This window comes from Centruroides sculpturatus, unplaced genomic scaffold (genome assembly GCF_000671375.1).
Source record: "Centruroides sculpturatus isolate CEXI.00-Female unplaced genomic scaffold, Cexi_2.0 scaffold1470, whole genome shotgun sequence".
NCBI lineage: Eukaryota > Metazoa > Arthropoda > Arachnida > Scorpiones > Buthidae > Centruroides > Centruroides sculpturatus.
Window position 1 is genome coordinate 122,633 of NW_019385623.1, and position 15,955 is coordinate 138,587.

General features: G+C 26.8%; 1 long non-coding RNA gene across 2 annotated transcripts in view; it reads left to right on the forward strand.

Annotated features, from left to right (window-relative positions):
• The first annotated feature begins 566 nt into the window (after positions 1 to 566).
• Positions 567 to 15,955, forward strand: part of LOC111640692 — a 31,373-nt gene continuing 15,984 nt past the window's right edge. Inside the window, exons 1-2 of one of the 2 annotated variants that reach the window (XR_002759306.1) lie at positions 567 to 701; positions 6,408 to 6,577. This is a non-coding gene — a long non-coding RNA (uncharacterized LOC111640692). The remainder of the gene's footprint in view (positions 702 to 6,407; positions 6,578 to 15,955) is intronic. The other variant, XR_002759307.1, reaches the window with a different exon arrangement.

Here is a 15,955-nt window from a genome sequence, read left to right on the forward strand (position 1 = left end):
TTTACAACATTCAAAAATTCTTCATTAGTCTAACAATAACATTAATGGCGATAACTGATTGGATATATTCTTGCCAAATTTTCTCATGCTAATTACTTTCGAAATTAATTTTTTCGAGTAAGGACAATTGATCAGTTAATGCGTTGTTCAAAAGTGGACATAGAAATCACAATTGAAAACTATGTAGGAATAAAGAGAATTGCACTAAAAAAATAAAAGTTGAAAATATAAAATCGAAGAAGGTTTGTATGAAATTTGAAAGAAAATCATTACTTAAGGCTAATTGTAATTTTTTTTTTTGTTATGCACACAGTCTCCAACAGATGGCGATCAAAACATCCTTTTTTTCTATGCGAAAATCCTTTAAAAAAATTCTCGAAAACGGAAGCAGATAGAACCAGACAGTTTTTTGCAATAGAATCTTATTTAATTCTTCTAGTAACATACGATTCCAGAACTTTTGAAACTCGAATTCGTTAATTTTTTACGGGTAATAAAATTCATATAAAATTAACGAATTCGATTTCTAAAATTCTGGAATCGTATGTTACTAGAAGAATTAAATAAGATTCTATTGAAAAAACTGTCTGGTTCTATCTGCTTCCGTTTTCGAGAATTTTTTTTTTGGAAAGGGATTTTTTCTATAGTTAAAGTATTACTTTTTAACGCCATCTGCCGGAGAACGCATGCATAACCTAGAGGTTACAGTCTTAAATAATAATTTTATTATTAGTTGAAATATCGTCCGACAGAGGGAGCCATATTTTAGTTTGTGCCAGTTAATCGCTTTTATATCAATGTATTAAATAATAAATTATATTTAATATAAATTTTTTAAAATAGATTAAAACATCGTATTTAATGAACGTATTAATTAAATTTCAATATTTGCCATGTTTTAAAATTAACAAATATTTTAAACATGGCAAATATGCTCTACTTAGAAAAAAGTTCATTATTTTTTGTGTATTTTTATTTTTAAAAAATTCACAAAAATTACATAAAGTCACTTTTTTTGTTGTGATTATTATTTTAAAAATATTTTTAAAATTTTAATATTTTAAAAAATATTTTTGTAAAAATTACTTCTGAAAATGATGTTGGGTTTTCATTACATTTCTTAACAAATTTGTTAACCCAAACTGTACTTACAATGAAAAGCATTCAAAATTTTATTTGAACATTATTGATATGATTTTTGGAGACTCAATTATCCTATTGAGTCACCTAGTTGTATGCAAAAAGTAGATAAATAATTACATCTATTGGGAATAAAAATATTGTATTCTCATGAAAAATTTAAATAATAATTTGTGAAAATGTCATTAATATGCTAGTTGTTTATTAATAAAAATATCAGTTCTTTAATAATTTTAAAAAATTATAAAAAGTGATTTCATTTACACAATCTTGATAAATCATACTTCACTGAAATTGTTTAAATATTAAGAATTAGATTCCAAATTAACAATTTTTTGTATTTAGTTGTTTTTTGTTTTTTTTTTTCTAATCTGACAACCATAAATGACTAGGCATTTGAGAATGGTTGCACATTTTGAGATATATTTGAAAACATATTTGTGTTTTAAAGACTGTATATTTATATATTTATGTTTATGTATATTTAAATGAAGGTTTATATTTCAGAATTTTGGATTTCAGCAAAATTCATCTGTAAATCAAAAATATTTAAGCATATGTTTTTGATTTTCAGAAGGAAAGAATTACTGTCATTATAATATAAGAGTATAAAGTAAGCATAGATAATCTGTTTTACTTTCCCAGCTGCTATACAGACAGAAAGTATGGCGATCAGGCAAAAAATGACTACCCAGAATTTTACATTTTTAGATTTAGGACACCTTGAAATGTTGAGAAATGCAAAAAAAAATTATCCCCGAATTTCTGTATGTATGGATGTTAGTATGTGTGTGAGAGGCACAAATTTGTTAACCCTGCTTGAAGCTTAATCACTCCTGTGCTTTTTGTTGAAAATTTCTGAAATTTTGCAGGAAGGTTTGTTTATTAGAGGGATTGCTGCTATTAAATTTTGGTGGTTAATGGTTGATGGGGTGGAAAGATAAAGGGGTCTTGTGTCATATCTTGATTAGGATCAGACTTAATGATGATTTTACTTCTTATTATCATTTACAATTTTTTTATAAAACTCATCCCTACTCTCAAAATTAAGCTTTTTGGCATTTTATAATAGTTAAAAATATAAAAAGATTTTAAAATAAAATACGATAACAAATGGCACCACCAAAATTTTAAATGTTGCCTGAAAAGTTGAGCAACTCGTTGCTGGTTTATTTTGAAATGTTTATTCCGTTTATTTGGAATATTTCTGCATGTTATTTATATGTGCATAATCTTTTTGTGATGGTATAGTATTTCTTCACCTATTTGTTAAATTGTAACAATGATATTAAATTGAATGTGATTCTATTTCCAAATTATTTAACATAAACTGCTGATTTTAACTGAAATAAATAAATTAGATGTAATAAGTTTTCATTGGATTATATTGGCAGTTAGAAAACATTCTCAATAATTGAAATATTTATTTTGTGCTAAAATCAAAATTAGATAATTAGCTGGTGTCATAGTATTTAAATTCTTACTGTTACAGCTTCCAATTAATGATTTAAATTTTTTTAAGTATTTGAATTATTATAAATGTATAATATGAATTATTCAAAGGTATAAAGCTGAAAATAAATACACTACACTCTTGATGTTTTTGGACTTAAATGTTTGAGAATTTGATTATTTGTGATTGGAAATTTATGCACCAAAATTTCAAATTTTGTGAAAGGTTTTGATATTTTGGGAAATGGGAGATTAAGTGCTACTTTAAACTAGAGTTGGTTTTATCAGAATTGCAATAATAATAAATATTAGAAGTAAGAAATAAGTATTTGATTACATACAAAATCATTGCAACATACTAAAATGGTAAATAGTGCTTTTTTTTTTTATTTGTTATAAATAATTTTAAATATATACTGTAAACGAAAAATAAGAGAGGTCTAGTGGATAGAATTTATAACCATGATTGTGATCTAGAGAAGAAAAATGATTCATACCAACTGTTTGAGACCATTCTACTTTAGTACAGGATGATGACAACATACATAATATATAGTAAAATTGCATGGATGGTTAATTTTAGTAGATGGAAAGTAGTTGAGTCAAGAAACAACACTAATAAAACATTACTCAAAAACAAAAATTATGTGTTTTAAACAATGCTCAGACTAATCAATTATGAAATTTCTAAGAACATAAAAGTGCTAAGAGAATTTTTCTAGTGAATGTACAGCCATACATTGTTGCCTGACCAAAGAACATAAACTATTACAAGACTTCCTCAGATATCTACCTCAAGTAGTTTTTTAATATAAAGGAGCTTAAGACTATTAATTTTATTATTTATTGCTTAGAAGAAATAAATAAAAATGATTTATCCTCTTTAATTCGGACTACCAAATCATATTTTCAAAGTTATTTTAAATAACTTCATTTATTAATATAAATTTGATAGCTTTATGAAATTATATAATAAATTATTTCAAATAATGCTTAGATAATTTAAATAAATCAAAATATTATGCTCATAAATCATTGTGAACAATATTAAAAAATTATTTTTTATTTGAGATATCTTAGCCATTTTATTGGAGTAATTATCTTTGATAATTATGAGATAGATACTTTGAATGATATAATACAGACATTTAGTAATGAGTAGATGACATGAACAGATGGGGAAAATGATTACTAATGTATTTACAAAAGTTAAATAAAAATAAAGCATTTTTACATAAATATTCTGACAAGGAGAAATTTTAAAAGTAAAACATAAAACAGCAACAAAATATTATTTATTTTAACAAGAGTGTTGTAATCATTTTATCTTTCTCTATAAAATAATTAATATATTAAATGATACATATGTCTCATTTTTATGTTAATTAGTTCTGCTAAATTATAATCAAAGCAAATAAAATTTTTCACTATATATTATTTGTAAATATATTAATTATCAATAAAAATATTCTACTTATCATATTTATATCTAATTGTTTATTCAGTATATTCATGTACTGTATTTGTTGTTGCTATATTTGTAAAGCTAATACATTGTTAAGCATTATACAAATTTATTTTTAATGTTGATGCAATTTTTTTACATTTATATTAGAAACAAATTGAGATCAAGACCTTGAATTAAAATATCATGCTTACATGATTCTTAATAGCATTGAAATTGATGTGAAACAAAGCAGAATAATGCCAATTATTTTGATTTTAAAACTCAGTTGGTCAACTTTTTAAAAATTTCAGATATTTAAGTCTGAAAATAGTTAAATTTTAAAGAATAAAAATATTTTTACATTATACAATAGAATATAAAATTTATAGTTTTAGATTTTGTATATAGTAAAAAACATGAGAATTGCAGATTTGAAAAAATATATAAGTAGAAAATAAAATTTTGCACTAGAAATCTTAGTTTTAATTTCAATTATTACTGTACTGTATTACCTGAAGACAATGTTTGTAAAATGTTGAAAGTACTTGCATGCATTTAGTTTTAACTGAATTAAGGCCAAAAGACAGTATGTATTTATTAATTATATTTATTAATAGTTTAATTTCTTTTGAAATTTTTATAAATTTAGATAAACATAGATTCAGGCATAAAGATAGACTAAATGATTAATTATTTTTTACTTTTAGAATTTGATTTGATTAATAATGTATTTTTATTGTTTAATTTTTAAGTTACTTGTATTTTATGTCAAAAAATTTTCCAATGATGATTATCTACATTTTTATTTATTTCTATGATTATGTGATAACTAGAAATTAAGATAAGTCTGTGTGTAAATATCCTATTACAGATTTATTAAGTTTACTGTAATAATCATTTATATGTACTTTATTTATTATCTGAAGATAAAAGTAATTTTTTTTTTTAATAGAGCAAAATATTTTAAAAAAATTAACCTGTAAACATTCTATTTAAAAAGCAAAACAAATGTTACTCAACTATTAATGATCATTCTAAACATAAAACTATAAATTAGAATATTGCAGATATAAAATATAGATTGTTTGTAAATTTTAAACATTGTATTTTTATATTTTGTGTTTTATAAAAAAATATTCTATATGAGTAAAAGTGAAAATACTTAACAAAGATTTACTCTAAAGTTAATAAATTCCATTTGCAAAACTTTCAAACTTCTTTTCAAAATATTAAGAAAAAAAGATTAGAAAATGAAACTTTTTAATTATGGAGTATAATTTAAAAATATAAAGAAACAATGATAGAAATTAAAACAATACTTAGATATCACAATAATATATCTTTTTTCAACTCAGTTTTGATAAATATTTGTATGATTTGATCAATTCAAAATGAGATTTTGAGATCAATATCTAAATTTTAGTAATTTAGAAAATATCATTTTAGAAAAGTTTTGGTTAAAAATGATATGAAAGAAAAGTTACTGTGTAAACATTATGATCATACGAAGTAATTTTCATGTGTAAATATGCACAATATTCTGTTGCCTTCATTTACCTAATAATTGCCAAAGAAAAATTTTTTTTTAGTTTCAGTTCTGATAGCTAGTAATTCTGCAATATTTTATGTACTGTACATAGTTCAGTATCAGTGTTAAATTTTTAGTGTAATTCGGTTAACAGAAATAGAGGATGTATTTGTATTAAAGTTAAACCAACTATAAATTTATAAAAACTGACATTGTTTTCACTGATATTGAATTAAGGTTCAATTAATAAAAGTGTTAATATACACAAAAAATTTCATTTTTCATTAAAACATTTATTTTATATTATAAAATTTTTATTGGTGATATGTAAATAATAATTTATTAGAAAAGATAAATTAAAGAAATTTGAACTGGTTTAAATGAGTATATTGAGTATTGTTTTAAATATTATTTAAGAACTATAATATAACTCAAATATAAACCTTGTTTGTTACAGTATAATATAGTAGTCTCTCATTATTTTGTGCATGTCAGGAGACAGACCAATCAGTATATATGAGCAATATTTCAGATATCATGATACAACTGATGTATCTATGTTTTGCCTATTTTCAATTTCCATGACAACTTGCATTTTTGTGGGTTGTATTTCATACAATGGTAGTTTCAAGGTCAATTATTGGATTTCAGTAGAAATTCAATGGAAACAGATTTTTTAAAAATTATTGCCTAAAGCACTTTTATATTTGAGACACAAAAAAGTGTGATATGTCCAGATAAGATGTAATGAGATGCACAATATGATAAAGGACTACTGTTTATTGATATTTTACATTATCTGAGATATATTTGATTCTAAATAAAATTATTTTTATTTAGAAATGATTTTGATCTTCACATGGCTATTACACAAAGGCTTATGGCATTGGATGATGGATTAGAAGCTGAAAATATAATCAGAATACCTTTGTTACCAATTGATACAGATATTATTACATCATTCAATATTCAGAATGGTAGAATCCCTGCCACATTTCCTCCTAAGAAAAGTAAGTATTGTGTAGTTGATTGTTAATATAGGCTATACTAATGTTAGTACCGCCTATAAGTAAACAGATCAGTACTTTAAAAGAGTTGTAATAAAAATTAATTTTTAATACCTGAGATGATATTGAAGAGACACTTTTGTTTTTTTTTTTTTGCCAAATATTTATACTTGTATCCATTCTTATTTTCTGCATAAAAAATTTTCTTGTGAATGAAAAGTATTTTATAATACTATTTTATAAAATTTAAAAATATGAGCTATAGGAATGTAATGACACACAACAATTATATTCTTAAATATTGTTGATGAGAGTGATTTGTCATATAATGAACAATTTTATAATTAAGATGAAAATAGTGCATTGTATTGAACCAAATGAATTAGATCATTATTTTGATAGCTTCATTGTAAATGGAAGTAATTATAATTAGATTGGACTTATTTTCAGTTGAATGCTATATATATGGAATTAATGTAATATTTCTTTTTTTTAAAATAATTTGTAATCCAATATATTATTTCATGATAGAGGATTTGAAAAATCCTGGTTTTATAAATGACAATAGATACTTTTGTAATAAATGACATTATGCTATTTCAATAAATTCAAATAATAATTTTTTTTATCCTTAGAGTTAAGGATAAGAAATAAATATAAAATTTAATTAATTCACACATCAAAAATAAAGATAGGATTTTAAATATATATATATAAAACAATTTGATTAGTTAATAAATTGTCAATGCCTAGCCATATTTTGTCATATTTGTATACACAATGTAAAAATGACAGTGTCGTTCATGTCAGTTGTATTAAAATGCTAATTTACTAAATATAATGTAAATACACTTTACAAAAAAACAAAATATAATCAATCTTTTTTATATATTTTGTTAAATTTTTACAAACACAAGTACACAAGTTTCTTTTCTTTAATATATTTAAAATTACAAACTAACCATTTAATCTAAATACATTACAGTTATTTTTTTTTATCTTTAAATCAGTTTGAATTAATTAGAATGAAATTCTGAGAATAGATCAATGTTGACTCAAAAATATTAGTTAATAAAATAAAAACTTTTAAGAGCTTTTATTTTATTACTATTGAAGTTTTGAAGCATAATTAAAAAGCAATTTGTATTTCTCCTGATAATTATGAAGAAGAGAACAAATATGTAAGAAATTTAATGGATTTATCATAAGCTTCTTATGTCTTATCACAATATTTATGGAGATGCAAATTTTAAATTCTATATTTGAAAGCTTTACATTGTATACTTTAGAAAGATTGAAATTTTTAATAAGTTACAATATTGATTTTCATTATTGAAAATTTAAGACTAAACAAACAATGTTTGAGTCCTTTTTCCTATTCATATCCTTTTTAATTCTGACCCAGGAACCACAAACAGCAGGCGACTTGAAGTAAAACTTATAAAAAGAGACAAATACTATAAAAAATTTTCACACACAATTAAAAATGATCTCGACATCGACCCTGTTTCTTTTTGTAGGCTATGACACCTACAAACATTAAAAATCATTAAAAATTTATCACGACAGTATCCATGTTATATAATCATATTTAAGCTGAGAGTCCTCTGGCAGATTTTGGGTGGATTTATGTAAAATTATAATATTAAATTATAATCTAATTGAAATTTAATAATTTTATCATGCATTTTATTCATTCTATTAATATTAAACATTTATATATATTAAACTTTTACTTTATTTAATGTATGTTAGTATCTAAAAGACAATTTCTAAATATCTGAAAATGCTTGGTTTTTTGATTAATGAACTAAAAGGAAAATTCGTATTGCATACTAAGTTTTTTTTTTCCTTACTTTTATATTAGAATATAAAATACTGTATCTTCAGTGACAAATAATATAGAAGAAAATTATCAAACAATTATTTATTGTGACATTGCCACAATTTCAGGCTGCAAATTTTTAATCATATTTTTTAATGTATTTAAGTTAAAATATATGCTCTCCACCTCAAATTAGTAGTGGCTTACCTGTGTACATTATACTTTTCCTTTAACAATAGAGTCATGCTGGTTATGTATCTAACACCTTTCAGGGGGAAATTTTTTAATTGAAATAACATGACTTCCGGTATGCATTGGAAGTTTGTATATGGTTAATCAGGTTTTCTGCCCCTAAGGTTTCCATATCTGGTCTCATCTATCTAACTCTGTTCACAAGATTAAGGAAAGATGGACAGACGACGACTGTGGGAATTTATAGGTCTACAATTTTTTCAAATTGCAGCTCAACAAGGCAATAAAGTAATTAATACATTAAAATTATAAAAATTAGTTATGTAAATTTGTTTTTATTGATGATAAAATTCTTTTAATAATTGCTTGTTTTCTTAATTGAAATTTAAGTATCTGTAATCAGAGTACTCATCGTAGACTGCATTTCTTACTAACTAAACACACTCAAGAAAACCTTTTAAATATGCAGCCATATTTATTACATTCTAACATTTTCGGTCATATTCAAGAATAAATATATTCTTGATAAATTTATTATCAAGAATAAATATTCGATTTTTCCTTTTATCCATTTATTCTTGATAAAGGTCATTGTATATGACCGAAAATGTTAGAATGTAATAAATACGGCTGCATATTTAAAAGGTTTTCTTGAGTGTGTTTAGTTAGTAATCAGAGTAGTTAATGTTTGTCTTGTTATTAACATAACAGTGTTTAAATAAACATTATTTTATTCATTTGCAGAAAATATAACTGTTAATTGTTCATTGATTTGTTTGATCTTGTATTTTAAAATGAAATTATAAGAAAATTTAACAAAAATGAATATACAATGATTTTCTGGTATGAAATAACTGAGTGATTAAAATTGCTAATAGTAAAATAGCTTCCAATAAATAAGCTATTATATATAAATTAAGTTTAAACTAAAAAAAAAGAAAAAAAAAGATACAGAAAAGATTTCAAATTTAATGAAAGGTTTATTAAGAAACAAAACAAGAATGTTTTTTTTATTTTAGATTGCTACAGTACTTAATAACCTTTAAAAAAAATTAGCACTGAGCTAAACAAATTTTTTATTTTTTCTATCACTGAGCCTGTAATTTATACTCAGATTTATAATTTCAATGTTATTCTTTATTACATAGTGAACTTATTAAACATTAATAACACTGAAAAGGTAATACCTTAATTAATTAATTAATTTAATTAATTGATATCAAACTGCCTGGAAAACTAATGTAATTAATATATTAACAATCAGTAAAATTGAAAATTTATATTAAAGCTTAAAATATATCTAAAATCATTTGAAAAATTCTAGGGGGAAAAAATTATTTCCAGAAATTCTGGTTTAAAAATTATTCATATCTTGACTTTTTTGTATTTTATTTATATGAAAACTTGTTTTAAGACTTTTGCTTATCTGCAAATCAAATATCTCAATGTAAACATTCAGTTTCATAGAATTTTCTAAGAATTGAATATTAACATTCAAATATTGTCATCAAATAAATATTTTACGCTAATTGCAAATGTAATTATGCAGATTATAAAGATTGCTATAAGTAATTAACCTTCTTTTTGGAAATTATAAATAACAAAGTGAACTACTCAAGAGAAAAGACCTTTTTTTTTTTTTTAATGTGTATACTGGAACTGTCAATTTAGTACATTATTGTATTATACTTTTTTTTATCGTAATTACAATTATTCATTTATGTTTTACGTTCGTTAAAATGCAAACATAAAAGAATATATCAAATAAAATCATTAATTTAGATTTGTAAAACAAAATATTGAACCCAGTAATTTTCCATTCTGGTAGCAATATTATTATATTATTGTTGCTAGATGAATTACTCTTTTAATAATCATTATTAGGAAAATACATTAAGCAAGTGATGATACAATGTCACAATAATATAGCATTAGTTATAACCTTTGGTTATAAGCTAATTGAAATTGTTAGACAAGAATCATATAATTTCACTAATCTTTAAGTGAATTTTCATAAATGTAATAAATTATTTTATTAGTTTAAAAGAAACATGATTTCTTAAGTTTACTAATGGAGTTTAATATATTTATAAATATGATATATGCAATATATTTGACATTTATATTTATGTCAATAAGTTTTAGTCAATTTGATAGCTACCTGATATAAAAAATCCCAAATATTTTTTAAACTATAGTCCTATCTTCAGAAAATTGCTTGAAAATAAAACATTTCAAACTTTGAAAGGTTAGTTTAACCTATGAGAAATTTTATTTTTTGACTGTTCTCCCCTTAATGGATATATAGGTTTAAAAACATTTAAAATTTATTGTCTGTCAGCTCTGATAAAGCAGAATTTTATACTTGTTTATATTAAACAAAATTACAATGGCATCTACTGTATATTGGTGTCATCTGTCTTTCATTAATATGTTAAAAACATTATTTGTTATATTTTTTTAACTCTATATTTTTCAAGAGCATTTTTAATTTAAAGTTTTATTTTTGTATTTATAATTTTTTATTTTATTAAAAAAACAGAACATTTTTTTAACTTCAAAATTATAATAAAAAATAACAAAGTCTGAAAGATCATTGTTTAATCTAAAAAGAACCTCCTGCAAATATTTAAACCAATATTTAGGAAAAAATTCTGGAAACAAATTTATATATACAATGATATAATGTCTGTTTATTTATCACTGTTCAGTTTATAATTATTAACATTATCCATTTTCATTTAAGCTAGACAATTTTCAATTGGCTATTTCAACAACATGTAATTTATTATGTAATTTAAAATATTAATTTGATAGTGAGTGTCAATGTTTGGCTATTATAATTTAAATTTTAATTATTTTATTTACCAGAAAAAATATTTTGAAAAATTTTGCACAATACAGTGTGATTCAAAAATAACTTTAAAACTTTGAAAGCATATAGAATTTTAATCAGATGACTTATAAAATCGGTTGAAATGTTTATTTATAGCAGAATGCGCCGAGTTTTATCTCAAGCAGTCATTTTGGTTCGATGCGAGCGCAATTGATGAAATGGCAGACATCTCAAATGAATTCAATATTACTAAATTCGAAGAAGTATTCTGTTGTTACTTCTGCAACTACGATGATGATTCAAATTTTGAGCTCAGTGAGATTTTCACGCAAGAAACACTAGATCTTAATGAAACCCTAGAAGAAAAAATCAAGGTGCCATATCTGGAAACGAGATGGTCATGCTATCGACCCTGCTAGAGAAAGCTCGACCGATTCATCGACCTGGGAAACGTTTATTGTACGGTAGTGGGTGGATGTGCAGTCTTGTTGAAAGGGCATGCGTCTGTGTCATCGTCGTTTCACTGTGGAAGGAGAATTTATTCTAGCATTTCCAGATACACAATACCATTGACCCTTCTTTCGTTGAAAAACGGGGGCCATACGTTTTATCTTTGTTAAGATCCCAAACGCATTCTCTTTTTGTGACTATCAAACGAACGTGTTCCACAGTTACTTGAGATTTTTTAAACCCAAACTTCTATGTCTCATCTTCAATTATCTGCAACATTTTATCCACTACGTGAGACAAATTTGATGTACAGTATACTCATTTCCATAAAAATTAGCGCGCCAAGGAGTTGTCACCTGCATGCCAAGTTTCGTATCGCTACGAAACTTGGCATGCAGATAAGTCTCAAGCAGATATGGAAATGATTAGAAATGGTAGCTCATTGCGTACTGCCAGCAGAGAGCGTTAAAATGCATCCCCTTTTTCCTGTAAAAAGGGCGCGAAGGCATCCTGTCTGTAGTTTACCTGTTTTAAAGGGGCGCTGTATTACTCGAGATATCTTTACGTCACAATTGAAGACCATATGAACAACTATCCGAATTTGAGAGAGAAAAGATCATCGGGTTGAGAGAAGCCAGATGGTCATTTCGCCGAATGGGCCTCCATCTAGGCCGTTCGAACAACATGAGGAGGTATTGGGACCAGTGGATGAGAGAGAACTCGTACATGGTGCCCAGGCTTAGGACGTCCTTGGCAGACCATTTGCCTGAGAGAACCACTGATACTTCGACAAGTACACACACAGCCGACTGTACCGTTGTCCGCCATCGGACACTGATGATGCAATCCTTACAGGTCCTTGTGTCTGTATGTATTATTTTGCGGTGCCTGGATGAGGAACATTTGATATTGCCATGGCCATTATATGTGCTACCATTGATCGCCACCCACCGTCACCTTCGTTTGAAGTGGCGTCGCTCCTGCCGGGATTGGACCTCAAAGGAATGGAACCAGGCCATCTACATCGACGAATCTAGATTCAGTTGGGGCACTGACGACGGCCGTGTTCGTGTCTGGAGGCACCGTGATGAACGCCTCAATCCTGCTTACACTTTGGAGCGTCACACCACCCCCACAGTTGGTGTGGTAGTCTGGATGCCATTACACACGACAACTCTAGTAGTGATCCAAAGGACCATGACAGCCCAGCGGTGTTAGTGGCATCCTGCAGCCACAACTGTTGTCTCTCATGTCAGAGCTCCCAAGAGCCATTTTTCAACAGGACAATCTTGACCACACATAGCAAGGGTGTCACAGGACTGCCTCTGTCACATTGCCACACTATCGGTTCCCTGATTTGTCACCGATCGAATATGTCTGGTATCATCTGGGACGCCAAGCTGGACAGCCTAGGAGTTTGGCCAAACTAAAGGACTGCTTGCAGCAACTGTAGAATGAGATTCCGCAGGACACCTTACCGCACCTGTATACTTCTATGCCTGCCCGTATCACATCGTGTATTCACGCTAGAAGTGGCCCAATAGGGTACTAGAACCTCCTTTCATTTGTAGTTTTTCCTGCAATAAATGATCTTTTTGTTTTCATTTTGTAATCACCAGGGCTGTGGAGTCGGAGTCGGAGTCGTGGAGTTTTGGTGTTTTAGCCGGAGTCGGATGGTAAGGAAAAGTCGGAGTTGGAGTCGGTAGATTTTTACGCGACTCTACAGCCCTGGCAGGGCTGTGGAGTCGGAGTCGTGGAGTTTTGGTGTTTTAGTCGGAGTCGGATTGGTAAGGAAAAGTCAGAGTCGGAGTTGGAGTCGGTAGATTTTTACGCGACTCCACAGCCCTGGTAATCACTTACTTATATCGCCGTTACACTCATACCTGTACAATTTCATTGGATTCTGACAACTACTACTTGGTGCGCTAATTTTTATGGCAATGAGTGTATTTTGCTTTAAAATGTCTTAACTGATTCTGTAAGTCTTGTGATTAAAATCCGATATTCTTTCAAAGTTCTTTTTAAATTATCCTGTGTGTTTTTATTTTTAGAATTTGTATTTTAAACAAATTAATTAATTTTCTTTTTTGAAATCTGGAAATTTTTTCGTAATTAAAATATAATTATCATTCTTTGATAAAGTAATATATAATTTAAAGATTTTTGATAAATTTAAGGTAATACTTTTAATATAGTAAATAACAGGCAGATTTAATTTTAAAATTTTAGTTGTAACTAATTAGATTTCCTATATTCTAATGAAATTTTATTTGTACATAATTAATTATCTGTTTTGAAATATTTTTGATTCTTGAATTTCCATTAACATGACTTATTACTTTTCTTTAGGTCATTTATAAAGGATAATATTTTATATTGAATTAGGTTAATTAGATAAGAAAATAACTTAGTCTTTAAAAAATAAAATGATATTTTCTGTGATTCCAGTTTATTAAAATGTTTTGTGCATTTCTAATATTAACAGTATATTTATATTTTGTAGATTTTATTTGAGAATTTAAAGATGAGGTAAATGAATAATAATCGATGATACGTCTTACTATTGTTAAAACTCTAGTAAAGACAAATTAAAAGTTTTCTTAGAATTACATTACAGATTTTATTAGTTAGATTTTAGATTGTTCTACAACAGTTGATGTCGATGATGGATTATTAGAATTAATAACAAGGTCATCGACATTAATGAAAAATGCATTACTGTATATTAACGATTTTACGTTTATATTGATAGTTCATATTATTTAAATAATAATATAAAAATTAGTTAGAATCAATATTACACTTGTAATTGACACTTTAGTTATGGAAGGAAAATTTGGACGTTAAGATGAATATCCAGTCATTTGTGTGATTTATAAGTTTGGATCTGTTTTTTAATATGAATTCGTGCTGTTTTTTCGCTCCATGAAAGAAAAAAAAGAAAAGAATCCGATCTATATGAGCCAGATTATGAAAATTTTCGAGAATCTGGTCCAGAACCAAACTTGGATTCTTCATTGCAACAGGTAACATCATAATCGTTTCAACTATCTGGCAAGTCTGAATTTTCAGTTAGAAAATAATTACTCGTATTTGCATATTGAACTGAAGGAAGAGCTTACTTTTAATATTATACAGTGAGTGATCGGTTAACGAACACTTTCGCGAAAGATTTTTATGTTCGGACTCACACAGAACAAACACAAGAAGAAGCGACGTAAAATAACTGGTCTTCCCTTGTCTTCAGGCAACAATTCAAAATTTTCGGAGCGCAGGAGACGTCGACATCGACGCTCAACCCGGTATATACCGATCGGATAGTATTCCTCCGAACTTTGAAACTCTCCCTTGTAATTCCGGCCTTTTATTTTTCTGACAGAAACAATTCTTTTATTGTATTCGCGAGACTGTCGGGCAGGCATTCGTTAAGTTTTGTGTGGCTTTTTATTTTTGAAAGGTGAGAGTATAATAGCAAAGGTAGGGAGTGAGCATAAGATATCTGATGTTGCTGGCAGTATGGCTTGAACAGGTCTACAGTAGGCCACAGTTCAGTTTTATCTAAGAAAGATATAGTATAATCAAGAAGACTCAAGTAGCAAAGGAGTAACAAAAATATCTGAGAAATAAAGAACATTGAAGAGATCATAATGGAATCTGAAACAGACTGACGACAGAAGAACACCAAGAAACTCAGCGAGATATGTTTTCTTCTGAAAAAGAGGAATAATGCCGATATCTGCTATTAAACATCTTTTGAAAAAAATGGGAGGATGTCAGAACAACGGTCTTAGAATGGCATCCAAACCAGGTTGAGGTTAATAGGCTTGGTGATCTCTACCATTACAACGCTATTAATTAATTCTGATAAATTCTGAAGAAGAGAGAAAAGCAATCGACATTAGACAGGTTCTTTAACCCCACAAACGGAAAAAACATGACTAATAAAAATTGTATTTTTATTATTACATATAAATAAACATAGATAGAAAATATATATTTTTTAATTTTTTTGGATCTCCGGAACGAATTAAATTTCCATAAAAACTTTGGTAAATCGATAATCAGTTAACGAACAATT